This window comes from Pleurodeles waltl, chromosome 12 (genome assembly GCF_031143425.1).
Source record: "Pleurodeles waltl isolate 20211129_DDA chromosome 12, aPleWal1.hap1.20221129, whole genome shotgun sequence".
In the NCBI taxonomy this organism is placed as follows: Eukaryota; Metazoa; Chordata; class Amphibia; order Caudata; family Salamandridae; genus Pleurodeles; species Pleurodeles waltl.
The window spans coordinates 316,904,418-316,917,606 of record NC_090451.1 but is presented as its reverse complement, the minus strand read 5'-3'; positions in this window follow the sequence as shown (position 1 = coordinate 316,917,606).

Below are 13,189 nucleotides of genomic sequence, written 5' to 3'. Positions count from 1 at the left end.
TTGTGTGGATTCTCCAAAGTCTTTTTACCCAGAATACCCTGAAATGGTGAAATGTTGAATAAAAACTCTATTTTTTCTTGCATTTCTGTCACACAAACTACAGGAATATACTGGGATCCACAAAGTTCCTACTACTCAGTGTTTCCCCTCCTGTCCTGATAAAAACGCTACTCCACTTGAGTGCCTGGACCTAGTGCCTGCATCAAGGACTGATTACCCCTGGGTCAACAGTTGTCCTGATGTTAGGACTAACATTAACCGTTGTGTGGTCCATTCTTGTCACGGGCAGTAAGCCTACCCACACAAGTGAGGTACCATTTTTATTGGGAGACTTGGGGGATTGCTGGGTGGAAAGAAGTTTATGGCTCCTCTCAGATTCCAGAATTTTCTGTTGCTGAAATGTGCAGCAAACATGTTTTTTATCCAAATTTTGAGGTTTGCAAAGGATTCTGGGTGGCAGAACCCAGTGAGAGCCCCATATTTCACCCCATTCTGGATTCCCCTAGGTGTCTACTTTCCATAAATCTATGGGTTTGGTAGGTTTCCCTAGGGGCTGGCTGAGCTAGAGGCCAAAATCCACAGCTGGGCACTGTGCAAAAAACGCATCAGTTTTCATTAAAAAAGTGTGATGTGTCCATGGTGCGTTTTGGGGCGTTACTTGTCGTGGGCACTAGGCCTATCCACACAAGTGAGGTATCAGTTTATCAGGAGACTTGTGGAAACACGGAATAGAAGAACAAGTATTTTTGTCAATTGTCTTTCTCTACATTTTTGCCTTCCAAATGTAAGGCAGTGTGTAAGAAAGAAGTAATTTTGAGAAAGGCCCTGTAATTCACATGCTAGTATGAGGACCCCTGAATTTGTATGTGCAAATGACCACTGTTTCTAAACTCCTTAACTTGTGCCCATTTCAGAAATACATAGGTTTCCTTGATACCTATTTTTCACTTTTTATATTTTACCAAATGAATTGCTGTAAACCTGGTATACAATGAAAATCGATTGCAAGATTTAGCTCATTTATTGGCTCTGAGTACCTGGGGTTCTTGAAGAACCTACAAGACGTATATATCCCCATAGCCAGGAGGGTCCAGCAAACATAACAGCATATTGCTTTCAAAAATCTATCATAGTTGGAAAAAGTTACGGAAGAAAACATAATCGGAAAGGCTGTTTTTTCGACTCAATTCCAATATTTTTTTATTTCAACTGTTACTTTCTGTAGGAAAATCTTGAAGGGACTACACAACTGACCCCTTGCTGAATTCAGAAGTGTTTCTACTTTTTGTAAATGTTTAGCTGTCCAGGATCCACCCTTGGTTCCACACCCATTTTGGTAACTAACTGGAAGGAGACTGAAAGCACAAAAATAGTTACAATGGGGTATGTCCCAGTAAAATGCCAAAACTGTGTTGAGAAATGTGGTTTTCTGATTCAAGTCTGCCTGTTTCTGAAAGCTGGGAAGATAGTGATTTTAGCCAGATGCTTTCCTATGCAGCACTTTTCTCCCCATTAAAAAACTAAAAAACAAATTTTAGCTGTCTTTTGGCTTATTTCTTGGTCGCCTCCAAATTTGGGTACATTTACAATACCCAGAATATTAGAAAAAAAGAACACAAATTTGGCGTGGATAGCTTATGTGCATAAAAATGTATGGGGGGGGGGTCTAAGCACAAAGTACCTCAAATATGGGTTAAAATGACGGCAGACACCACAGCAATACACACTTAAGTATATTAAAATCACTGGGGTCCCTAAACCTACATGCCCTACTATATACTGGGAACTTACTGTTAGACTACCTTATCCAACTGTAATTACACCAACTAAACAATTACTATATACCTTTTAAACAATGCACTGGCCCAGGGCCTGGTTAGCTGGTCCCAGGGCACATTGAAAGTCAGTAACAACCAGTATCAACCAAACATGACGGTGGTCAGGGCAAAAAGAATGATTTTCTCACACATCCACTTACACACCCACACATCCACTTACACACCCACAAACCACACACAGCTAGTCGCACACCTATACAGCCACTCTCGCATCCACAGGCAGACCCTCAGCATGGGGTTGGCTGCCTGTGAGGGTTTGGTCCTGTGGCTAACCCTCCATGTGCAGGCCCTGTAGCCAACCTCCTGTCTCACATGACCGAAATCCGTGCACAGCATGGGGTTCACTGAATATGGTGGGTAGGCTGCAGGGCCTGGCCACAGGCCTGGCCCTGCAGCCAACCACTATGTGCAGTGGAGGTTTGATTAATTATGGTAATTAAATATTACTTTACATTAAAAAATAGAAATTCACCGAATAAAACAAAGGTTACAGGGACATTGTAGTTAGTTAAACGAATTTAAAAACCTTCTAAATTCAAAGGTTACATGGATGTTACAGTTAGGTTCAGATTTTACACACACAAAACCGTAGAAATTCAGCAGTCATAGTTGTACTTATCTCTAGAAACGATAACTTGTGCCCCAAGGTAACTATAACTTGCCCCCTGCCAAGCACTGTTAATTACCTGACATATCGAAACAGTCATGATGACATCTATGACATCATTGATAATATCACTGCAACATTTCCAATAAAATTATTGATGAGAAAACTGTACATGCCAGGGGGGTGGTAGTCTCCTGGTTGTTCTCTATAAAATATGACAGAATGACAGAGAGAATTTCAGAACATTTAGGCAAGGTATTGTGGAAGCTTTATATGTCACTTTTTTTGTAGTTATGTGCTTTTATGAATAAAGTCTAGTTTTAAAGACATTTACTTTTGTGATTTAAGTTCCCAGATGGATTGTGGTGTTTGCAGTCATCTCAATTTTCTTTCACATTATAGATCTGCAATTCCATTTGCTTCAGATAATGACAGTTGTTTCTATCCGGATAAAGACAAAAGGCTTAATTAATTGTTGATGAGATGGTGGTGAGTGGCAAAAAAAGTATAATTCATTTTTCAAGAGGCTTATTTAGGCAATGATTTGCAGAAACCCTGAGCCTATGAGATTTCTTTAAATAAATAAGAGAGCTGCTACTGACTTTCATCATAGGAGGTTGTCATATTTGAGTATGTGGAGAAACAATATAGTTGACATTTTAAATATCCAAAAATTCAGGTTTGAGTTCAAACCTACAGATAAAAAATTACAGATTAGGGTTCATAGTATCAGTCCATAAGGAATGTTTGGATTGATAGTTAAAGAAAACATTCAGCACAATCCATTTGGTTTCAGGAACACATTGTTTTTAGTGATCACGCTATCTATTATGGGAAGTGGAATTCGGAAGGTAGGTATGTTTTCTATTAAATAATTCAAAGAATGGAATTGTCCTGGTATTTGGTAGGATTGTATTCTATGCTCTAGTGGCTTCTTCATGTATTTTGATTTCTTCATGTACGGTGTTTCAAGGAAAAATTGTGTCAGACAGTGCTTAATTTGTGAATTAAAACGTGCCAGTGCCCAAAGCTCTCCTCTGAAACACACAGCTACTGCAATTAAATATTAAAGCACGGAATACTGAGGCAGTGTAATCCTGAAGTCATCTTGGGCCTCCTTAATCCATTTACAGGTACTCCCTGCCCCTTCAGCTCAGTTTTGCAGCTTCCTGCTTTCTTTATTTGTGACAATCTTATTCATTTTTCTCTTACTCCGTCTTTCCCATGTGTGTCTTTTGCCTGTAGTAAATGCTTGAGGCAGAAAAATAAGTGACAGCCCTAAAAGATGAGTGGAGGTGCCCCACACCAGAAACCACCAGCTCAAATTAAGCACTGTTGCCAGAGCTTCTTGGTGCTTTCCTCCTGAAACCTGTAATGTCTGAGTGAAGTATTTTGTGATAATGTTATGAACGCCTTGTAAGGTATGTATGACAATTAGAAGATGTGCTTTGCTTCAATGGAATATTATGATGGGCGAGGCATGGCGGAATATTTATGGATCTGATAAACAGACTAGCAACTGCACGTTAAGACAGAACCAGAGCTGGAATGATCTATTTGAAATCTTGATCTTAGGTGAACTATTGCATTGCTGTGTGTAAGTAACAGTTAGGTATTTCAATGTGCTGACACACAGCTTTCTTGCAACTGTTGTATTTTAAATCTCTTGTTCTCTTGAATATTCTTTGAAGGTAATTGTGGTTCACAATGATGAAGGTTGCAGATAAGTCCAGGAGGACTAGAAGACCTGTGTCAGCTCTTTCCAGGATTGTCAATGTGAGGAGTGTCATTGTTAGGAGGTACCAGAGATTCTGGGAAACTCCAGTGTTGGAAGAAGGTTGAAGGCTACTTCTCTCATTGCTACAGGACATTAGCGGATCCTGTTTGTCAGATTTTAGGAAACAATGGCAATTGTTCACCCATCTCAATCTCTGCCTTCTGTCTGATTCAAAATGATATTCACATCTGCGTGGGCTCTCTTTCCTTAATGGCTGATTTCCCCAAAAAGATGACCCTTTTCATACTTATGGAGAACTTGTGAATCACTGATACTCTATGCCCTCTTTTGTCATTTCAGCACATTCAGATGAAAAAAGATCCCTGAGGGCCTGCAATGTCTAAGTGTGGCTGAGAAGTTTTGCTCAGCCACATTTCAATAAGAAGTGTAATATCTAGGTTATGATAATTAATTCACATCCTCTCTCTAGGCTATGTTCTGTCACTGACCTATAGTTATGTAGGAGACACTTATGAGTAAAGTGCTGGGCTCTAGATCAAGTTGTTTTTGTTTTTATTTCTCACAGTCTATTATGCTTTACACCTTTTCCCTTAGTGGACTACCCATTTAAATTCTTCCTTTCAATTATAGTCATATGTGAGTTATCATCTTGGCTATATGTAGACCTTTAATTTAAATTCATATTCTATTACAAGGTAATAAATGTATTTTCAAGATGGGGAAGATGTTGCCCTGTCATTGCTGATTTCTTTGGGTTATCTCTTGGTTTAGTCGCTATGGTCACAATCTTGTAGAGCAGTGGTTCCCAACCTTTTGACTTGTGTGGACCCCAAATTCATCATTGCTGGAACCCGGGGACCCCCTCTGAATCATTATTGGAATCTGGGGACCCCCCACTGAGTCATTACAGAAAGCTGGGTACCTAATCTGTTAATAATATTTAATATTTTAAGCATTCGCGGACCCCCTGAAGAGGCTTCACGGACCCCCAGGGGTCCCCGGACCACAGGTTGGGAACCACTGTTGTAGAGGATTGCAAGACTGACAGCCTGATTTACAGTTTGGCGGACGGGTTACTCCTCTACTTGTATGAGAGATATCCTGTCTGCCATATGATAAATGCCATTGGATATAATGTACTTGTAGTATGGCAGATGGGATACTGGTCACAGTTGTGATGGAGAAACCCATCTTCCAGACCCTAAATCAGGCTCTTAGTGTCAGATGGTATTTTTCTGAGATCCCTATGGAATTTTGGTCTAGGTTCCTGTGGGGTTGGATACTAGTTGTCTTAATGACTTTTCCAATACTTTCTTCAATGGAGTTGAAGTGCTGCGGTACAAAGACTGTTTTCAGAAGTGGAACCCCAGAGTAGGATGCATCTGGGCTATTATTGGAGTGAGATTAATGGAGTCAACATTCATATTCCTGGAGTTGGCTTTGCTGTGGGTCAGCAGATTGTTAAGGGCTGTTTAAATGGTGTCAGGTTTTAGGGATGCAAAATACTTTCCTGATGGCCTGCAGTTCTCATTCTTGTGTGAGGACCCGGACATGGAAGCATATAGGAAACAAGGAGGAGAAAGTGAGAAAATCAAGAAAGAAATAGAAAAGGGACAGAAAAAGAGAGAGCAGCAAAAAAGGATAAAACACAAAGGAAACCCCTTTTACGACATCCTCCATCAAGCCTACAAGAACTCAGATGCTGATGAGCATGGAAAGAGAGGATACTGAGAAAAATGCATGGCAGGATAGAGAGGGGATAACAATGTAGAGGGAGAACCACCATGTTGCTAAGATCTGCAACACCAGGAGGGACCTGTGGAAAATTGTGAATGCAGACGGAGACAGAGAAAGCTGTTGAAACTCGTGGGAGACAAACTTCATCCGCTAACCACCTTCTGTTCCAGCAAAGGACAGGACCTGTACTAGTGTCCTCCCACATTCTTAGAGAAGTGTGGCTTATCCAGGTGGGTGCAGGTTTTGGGGTATTTCATTTGGTATAGCGTTGGCCACGTAAAAGGGGGAGTGGGAGGTTATTAAGAAAGTAAAGAGCATGCAAAGGGAAAGCTGTTGGGAAGGAAGTCAGCAACCTAAAACAGCAATGTTTATGCTGTGGAAGGTCGATTTTTTTGTTGAAAAAACATACTATTAGTGTGGAAAGCTCCATTTAAACAGAAAGGACCCTGAAATCTTACAAAGGAATAGTAGCAGGTAAAGGGGTAATGTCAACAGCAACTCATTAATGGAGCAAAACAGAACACTAAAGGGTTACTTAGCTCGAGGAAGGAAAAGTGTAAAATTAGGCAGGCCAGAGAATGTTAAATGTCAAAATCAGGAAAAGTTAAATTTCTGAAGGGTTTACATGAAAATCCAGGAGGACAGTAAATCCAGAAATTGAAAGAGAGATCTTTATTGATCATCTGAGCCTGGGAGCCTCAGTTCCCTGTCCACTCATGAAGACCTGGAACAAAAGAGAAAACGAAAGTTACAACTGAGTATTATATATTTTTGCACTTTCTATGATAGCCTAACCTTCAGAACCTGGCACTTATACAAAGTGAAAATAAACAAAAGTTGAAATTTGCACTGTATGCTGATATCATACTGATGCTAATCAAACCTCAAATCTCCCTCTTTAACCTGCTAGAGGAAGTGGCTTAATTTGGAGAGTTCAAGGTTAACTTGTGTAAGCCAGAAGCCCTACATTTATTGATACCTCCTAATACCATTCTAGAATTAAAAACAAAGTACTTATTTAAGTGGACAAAAACCTCAATAACATATCTGTGAGTCAATATCACCCCCAGGGTGAGCAAACAGCACAATCCATGTATTCCACCTCACCCAAAGAAAAAGAGAAAAACCAATCATCCTTGCTCATTACCATTGCTAGACATTTGGATGCAGTTGAAATGGTCTTGTTTCCTAAATTAGTATTCATATTACAAATGTTAACGCTACTGGTAACTACTCTCCTTTTAAAGCAATTACAGACTTTTGTCTGAGAAGGGAGATGTCCAAGTATTTCAGAGACACAGTCCATCACAAAAGCAAGGGGAGAAAGTATAGTCTGTCCAAAAGTAAATCAATATTACTAAGAAACAAAACTGTGCAATGCAGAGCAACTGAACAATTTAGAGTCTGAGAAATAGTGGTGTTTCCTTGACTGAGTAGTAGATAGAGCCCATTTGGAAGGTCCCTTGGCTGTGTAAAAGATATAAAGGCTTAGGATTGTAAATTTCACCTATTATTAAAGCAACAGTTTTGGGGCTAAGCAACACCTACATTGCGAGTATTCTCGTTCATGTGATCGATGTCCCCCACCCCCCACCCTCATACAGGGAAAACCAGAATTCTCTCCTGCTCAATATTCTCCAAACTTCAATATGGAAAAAGAAAGGTATGCATCAGAACTAAAACTTTTCAGTCAAGGCCACATTTGGTCATTCAGAAAAAAAAACATTCATGGTGGAGATTTCGATACTGTCACTTACAACATTAAGCAATGCAACCATCAATTGAACCTCATGAGCAAGAGTAATGACAAGAAACTCATATCCAAGCTACATAAGATATCGCTCAGAACTCCAAAAACAAAGTACATCAACCTGTCAGAAAAGACCAGAAATTGAGCTTGGCAAAACCATTTCAGATCAGGAATGAGAGGTCATCTTAAATCGAAACTGTAACATGGCTAGGCACCCAGCAGGGGATGAAACTATGCTAAAAGGTATGACACACTGGTACTTCAAGTCAACAAAAACTAATAGATGAAACAGACACAGGTCAGATGAGTACTGGTGGGGCTTCAGGTCCATATCTTCTAGCAATGCCAGAAGTACGGACCTAATTGATCTAAGGTCCAAGACACCACTGATGCAAAATTAAAACACATCAAACCAGAATTCTCAAATTACACCCTAGTAGGTCAAGGGAGAAAACTAGTCCCTTTCTCTCTTGCAGGGGAAAGCATGTATCCCTATCACTTTGTGTGTGTAACAAGACAAACAATTGCTGTTGTGTGAGGTAGAGTTAAGCCTCCTGAAATCAAAGAATGATGGTGAAGGCTACAGGACACAACTCCGTACAGCATTTTACTGCCTTCCTGACCACCTGAGGCTTTTTCCTCTTTCTATGTGTCCTGCTGAATGTATCATGCATAGAAAGAGGACAGAACCAGGAGAAATAAAGATATTTCTCCTTGTTATGCCTCACCTGGGGAGGCATAGGTTTTTGGTGCATTCCCAGGTCTACCTGCTTCTGGTAAATCTGGGAATGCATAAAAATCCATGGATCTTGTGTGGGAACACTCATGCCTCCCTGGCATAGAGTAAAGCAAAGCAGTGATTTGTGCTGTGTTGTTTTACTAAGGATTTATGAAGCTACTATGGCCCACACAAGGGGGCCTTGCATGGCTTTATAAATCTCATTTTTGAGTTGCTTTGTGCATACACCATATTGCATGGTGCAAGTGTGACACAAGTGGGGTCATAAGTATGGCCCTTTGTGCCCTGCAGATGCTATTTTCTTGGTCATTGTTACACCTCATTTTAGTATGCCCATCGTAGCAGCACAGTCCAGAGTGCTATTGCACTGTCTTGTAGTGTCACCCAACGTCCAGCCTAGTTTGGCTTCTCTCTAAGTTTGAGCAGCTCTTTGAAAGTTTTTGAAATACACTTCTACAGTGTGAGCTTCATGTTTGATTGCCATCCACGGTTCAAGTGTTGCAATTTCAGTTCAGTTAATGGTGATTGTGCTACTCTATTCAGTTTTAGCTCTACAGCATTCGCTTAAGCTGGTAGATTACTTTTGGAATTTCAGAACTCATATGTCATATTCCTCTAGCTTCTGTCCACCTTCATTGCACCTTAGTTTGTACAACATAGCAATGCCAGCAGCATTTGTGGAGATCCTAGAAGGGAGACAGCATGGACAGTCGGAGTCCCAACACAGCCTCTATCTTTTTCAAACTCAGTGTGCACCACTTCCTCATGGCCATCTTAATCTTTTTTCTCTATTCCTCTCACTGTTTGGGGAAGAAGTCACATTCAGCACCGTTTACCTGTGATAAGGTCAGCAACCGCTGAAACTCTCATCCATGAGCATGCCACCAAGTGCTCTGTTGCTGACATTGTAATTTATGCATCTGGCCGCAGCCTGCACTAGGTCATACATCCTTCTCCCATGGTGCTCCCCCAATTTTTCTCAGACACTACTCATGTCAACCCCTGGCAGTACTGCTTTTGTTTCTGCACACTCATGATTCGATTGTAGGTGCAGTTGGGAGATTCACCTCTAGGACGAAGTAGTATTTTATCAACCTACCAGGCCACATCTCCATCAGCTGCAATTTAATTACAACTTTATTGTTATTTCAGCTGTTTAGTTAATGCTGCCATTTGCCTTCTTTTAAAACACGTAATAAACTTGTGTGTAAAAAATGCTTAAACAGGCAAATGAAAGACCATTTTGGAAATCTAACTAACCATGAACTGTAAAATATTTGTTCTTCCCATATAGTTCCATGACAGATTCACATGGGATGTAAGATGCTTTGTGAACATGATAAAGTAAATGATCACTAAGCAACTGTAAAGTCTTTAGGTCTTATTTAGAGTTTGCAGATAGAGTTTTCCATCAGAACATGACATAATACACCATGCGCTGTTTTATAAGTGTGATAGTTAGCGTTCTCTGTGACTTTTATATATGTAGCTCCTACAGTCCCAAGTAATTTCATGCTGTGTAGTACTAGTATGCATCTATGCATTGCAAAGAAGTGAGACTGAGTTGGTTTATCAAGGTGGTTGAGAAATGAGAATAGAATCAACGATTATTTATTGGAATGCATTAGTTCCAAATTTAGTTTTTGTTAAGGAAATTTGGAATATGGAATTTAGGGTTAGTATAGCCAACTCAACGATAGTCAATACTAGTACCATAGGCGATATGATTTAGATAAGAACAATGTTACTGCATTTTCCTGTAATGATAATTATGTGGAGATTAACTGTACCACTAATATATTTGCGTATCTTCTCTATTTCTAACATCAGCACCAAGGGCAAGAAGAGGGGCAGTTCTGACAGGGGTCCAGGAAGAGCTAGCTAGGAGAGGCGCTGGCCACAAGCAACACTGTGGAGGGCTCTGCTCATCCCAGTAAGTCCTATTTTGTATTAGTAATATTTCCTTAACTTTTACCTCTGCCCACTATTATACTACTTTTAATTTTGCCTTATTTCATTTTTTATACCTTTTTCACAACTCCTCTTCCAATTTTTGTTTAATTCCTGTTATCTCTGCATTATCTATTTCTTCTGTCTTTCATTGACTATTATTATTCCACCCCTTCATTGCCCTTTAGTGATTCTGAGTCATTATCACCATAGGCTATAACTCTGCCCCTCTATTACAAAACAGTTTTTGGTTGGCTTCACTACCTGGCTTTTCTAACATTGTGAACCAATAAAATACCCAAAGTGGTAGTTTTGATAGAAAATACTGCAGATGTAACCCAATTGTAGCGATTTATTGCGGTTGCATTTTTTAAAATAAAAAAAATTAAGGTGAGGTGTATCTGACAGCTAAAAAATTTATATTGTGTTTTTTCTAGCTACACCGACCGCCACTGAAGGAGGAAAGTCCATTGGAGGGGATGAAGAGGCAGCAGGGACGGGTGGTGGAAAGTCACATTGCTTGCTTATTGACAATTACTATTATACTCACTATCTACAAGGGCATCGTCATGATTGTGAACCCCCCACATTACCAGCTACAGCAGTGGTTGGGTTATGGCCCCTCCAATTAGCAACCCAGCAAAAGCTCACACAATGTATGTTAAAAATGATGGTTTGATGGAACCAGAAACGGTCAGAAGGTTAAAAGAAAGGATGGATGAAAGGAGTGAGAGGAAAGGAAACGTGGGTGGGTGAAAAAAATATGCGTGGGTGAGTATTGGGTAAATGGATGGATGGGTGAAAGGATGATTGAAAGAAAGAGTGGATACTAAATGGATGAATAATGGATTTGGAATTTGGTGAAAGACTGTATGAGAGAAAGTAAAGCTTAAATCATGTTGGCTATGGGTGAATACATTAGAAAGAATGAAAGGATGATTGAATAGTTGCTTGGATGAATAAACAAGGGAGCTCTTCTGGAGAGGGACATGCTGCTCGTCTACCTTTGCTTATTTTGTCTTATGGTCATCAAAGCTATGATTCAAAGTGAGGGGTATTTTAATTTGTGGTCCAATCTGTTGACTCACTGTATTTGTTGAGCAATGCAGCTATGTATCCCACCCGTTATCATTCATAAACCCCCTCCCTGCCCATGGCATTTTACTACTCATGAGCGAAGAAGTACAGTATGGTACAATATGTGACTGCGGTGTTGGCTGTGCAATGTGTGTCTCCTTCAGTAATGCAGCATTTCCAAAGTGTTCAATGCATTGCAAATTGAACACACAAAGGGGGTCATTACAACATTGGCGGTAAAAGGTGCTTACCGCCGTGCAGAAGACCACCAATACCCCGCCGCGGCCAAGGAATTCCGCCACAGCTATTATGACCCACATCTCGGAATCCGCCGAAATTCAGACACCCACACAACTCCGCCACACCAAAGGTCAGTGATAAACTGGCGAAAACAAAACCTCCACCTCCACGCCAACATAAATACGCCCACACTATCACGACACACGAATCCACGCGGCGGTCTTTCAACCGCGGTATTCCATTGGCGGTGCACACCGCCGCGCTCAAAATACACACACATCTCCAAAACACCGCCACATTGGACAATTCCAAAGACACACACCTGAGATACATACACACACCACTCCCACACACCCATTACAATATAAAACACACATCCACATCACCCACAAACCCCTACGACCGAAAAATCACGTACGAAAGCCAGAGAGAGAGCACAGAATAGACAACCCCATCACAAAGAGGCACACAACACCATCACCCACACAACATCCACGCACCAAACACCACACACCACTACACATCACCACACTCATCACCACATACACCACCCCACACATCACACACACCACCCCATGTCACGCCAAAGACACCCCCGCTTCTCCGAGGAGGAGCTCAGGGTCATGGTGGAGGAAATCATCCGGGGGAGAGCCACAGCTATTTGGCTCACAGTTACAGCACACATCAATAGCCAGGAAGATGGAGCTATGGCGCAGAATAGTGGACAGGGTCAACGCCGTGGGACAGCACCCAAGAAATAGGGAGGACATCAGGAAGAGGTGGAACGACCTACGGGGGAAGGAGTGTTCAACGGTCTCCAGGCACAACATTGCGGTGCAGCGGACTGGCGGCGGACTCCCACCTCCTCCCCCACAACTAACAACATGGGAGGAGCAAGTCTTGACCATCATGCATCCAGAGGGCCTCGGAGGAGTTGGTGGAGGATGGGACACTGGTAAGTCAAATCTTAACTATCAGATCCCCCACCCTACCTGCATGCTATCACACACCCCCACCCTCACACCCTCCCCTATCACTCCAACTCCTCACTAATGTACTAATAACACAAACCACACATCCCAACACCAAGCCCTGCATGACACAACTAAGCATGGTCACCCCTCACTAAAGCATGCTCACTGCACATACCCAGAACAACCCCCTAACCATCATCACAAAAGCCCCCACACAGGAATGCTTGCACTGGGGTACACAGACACCCACCCATTGCACACATCACACACACATGCAATAATCATGCTCTTATGCCCCTGCAGGAACCCGAAGGACCGCCACCACACCAGAGGGTTCAGACAACACCACTCCACCCCCAGAAGAGGCCCACAGTGACAATAGCAGCTCTGCCCTACTGGATCCTGATGACCAGCCCGGACCATCGTGGGCCTCGGGACAGTCGGTTCCCCTTGCACAGGCACCGCCCAACACTGACCTTCCACCCTCTGGTAACACCAGCACAGCACCCACCCAGTGGGCCCAAACCTCCCTACCCAGG